The sequence below is a fragment of the Martes martes genome (genome assembly GCF_963455335.1).
Source record: "Martes martes genome assembly, chromosome: 1".
Lineage (NCBI taxonomy): Eukaryota > Metazoa > Chordata > Mammalia > Carnivora > Mustelidae > Martes > Martes martes.
In genome coordinates this window covers 72,041,391-72,043,553 of record NC_137888.1, presented here as the reverse complement: position 1 = coordinate 72,043,553, position 2,163 = coordinate 72,041,391, and the positions used below count along the sequence as shown (strand labels likewise).

At 43.0% G+C, this 2,163-nt stretch overlaps 1 pseudogene across 1 annotated transcript; it reads left to right on the top strand.

Moving 5' to 3' along the window:
• Positions 1 to 234: 234 nt before the first annotated feature.
• LOC308342663 (tubulin alpha-1A chain-like) lies at positions 235 to 1,483 on the top strand (annotated as a pseudogene). Its single transcript has one exon. The product of its transcript is annotated as a tubulin alpha-1A chain-like (transcript).
• Positions 1,484 to 2,163: the final 680 nt, after the last annotated feature.

Here is a 2,163-nt window from a genome sequence, read left to right as displayed (position 1 = left end):
TTCATAGAACTATGCCTTGAAGGTACTTATTAAATCTTATATCTTTATTGATTCACATATGAGAGAATTGATAGAGCAGCCAAGAAAAGAGAATTTTTATTCTCAAAATAGCTGAATTTTAAGAATAAAATTAAGAGGTTCTCTTATAACAACCACTTGAGAGTCACACTGTAAGAGGCAACAAGCTTTCCTCTTCTTCTCCGCCATCTGCTTGGCAGCCACAAAGCAGCAACCATGCATGAATGCATCTCCATCCATGCTGGCCAGGCTGGTGTCCAGATTGACAATGCCTGCTGGGAGCTCTATTGCCTGGAACATGGCATCCAGCCCAATGGTCAGATGCCAAGTGACAAGACCACTGGGGAAGGAGATGACTCCTTCAACACCTTCTTTAGTGAGATGGGTGCTGGCAAACATGTGCCCAGGGCAGTATTTGGAGACCTGGCACCCATAGTAATTGATGAAGTTCACAATGGCACTTACTGCTGGCTTTTCCACCCTGAGCATCTCATCATAGGCAAGAAAGATATTGCTAATAACTGTGCCTAAGGACACTACACCATTGACAAGGAGATCACTGACCTTCTCATCACCTCTCTCTGTCGATTATGGCAAAAAGTCCAAGGTGAAGTTCTCCATTTATCCAGCCCCCCCAGGTTTCCACAGCTATAGCTAACTAAGCCCTACAACTCCATCCTCCCTACCAACAGCACCATGGAGCACTCAAATTGTGCCTTTATGGTAGACAATAAGGCCATCTATGACATCTGTCATAGAAACCTTAATATTGAACGCTTAACCTACACTAACCTAAATAGGTTGATAGGTCAAATTGTGTGCTCCATCACTGCTTCCCTAAGAATTGATGGAGCCCTGAATGTTGGTCTGACAGAATTCCAGACCACTGGGTATTCTGTCCCCACATCCACTTTCCTCTGGTCATATATGCTACTGTCATCTCTGCTGAGAAAGCCTACCATGAACAGCTTTCTGTAGCAGAGACCACCGGTGAGTGCTTTGAAACAGTCAACCAGATGGTGAAATGTGCCCCTAGCTATGGTAAATACATAGCTTGTTGCCTGTGGTACCATAGACACATGGTTCCAAAAGATGTCAACATTGCCATTGTCACCATCAGGACCAGTGTACCACCCACTTGGTGGACAGGTGCCCCTCTGGCTTCAAAGTTGGCACTGGTTCCCAGTCTTCCAGTGTGCTACCTGGTAGAGACCTGGCCAAAGTACAGTGAACTGTGTGTATGCTGAGTGGCAACATAGCTATTGCTGAGGCCTAGGCTTGCCTGGACCACAAGTTTGACCTGATGGATGCCAAGCATGCCTTTGTTCACTGGTATGTGGGTGAGGCCATGGAGGAAGGAGAGTTTTCTGAGGCCTGTGAAGACATGTCTTCTCTTTAGAAGGATTATAAGGAGGTTGGTGTCATTTCTGTTGAAGGAGAGGGTGAAGAAGGAAAGGACTACTAAAGTTAAAGATGTCACAAAGGTTTGTCTCCCTCTCTGATATTTTCCCATTCAGTTTTCCCTCCCTTCCCCTATGGTCATCTGTGCTATTCCTTATATTCCACATATGAGTGAAACATATGTTGATTGTCTTTCTCAGCTTGACTTATTTCACTGAGAATAATCCCCTCCAGTTCCATCCACATCAGTGCAAATCGTACGTATTCATCTTTTCTGACGGCTAGGTAATATTCCATTGTATATATGAACTGCATCTTTATCACAAATAATGAATCATTGAACACTACATTAAAAACTATGATGTACTATATGTTGGCTAACTGAACTAAATCAGTCAATCAATCAATCAAACAGCTTCCCCTCCACCAAAAAAAAAAAAAAAAAAAAAAAAACCGTGTCACAAAGGTGCTGCTTTTACAGGGAAGCTTACTCTGTTTTAAACATTGAAATGTTGTGCTCTGACCAGCTAATTTGTATGTAACAGTGTATGCTCTCACACACAATTACTGACCTCTGCTTTAAAACATGATTTTTTGTTGTATCTACCCAAGCTGGAGGGGAGTTAGGTGGGGGGATGGGGTAATTGGGTGATTAGGTGATGTGTATTAAGGAAGACACTTGATGAAATGAGCACTGAGTGTTGTATGGAACTGATGTATCACTGAACTCTATCTCTGAAACCA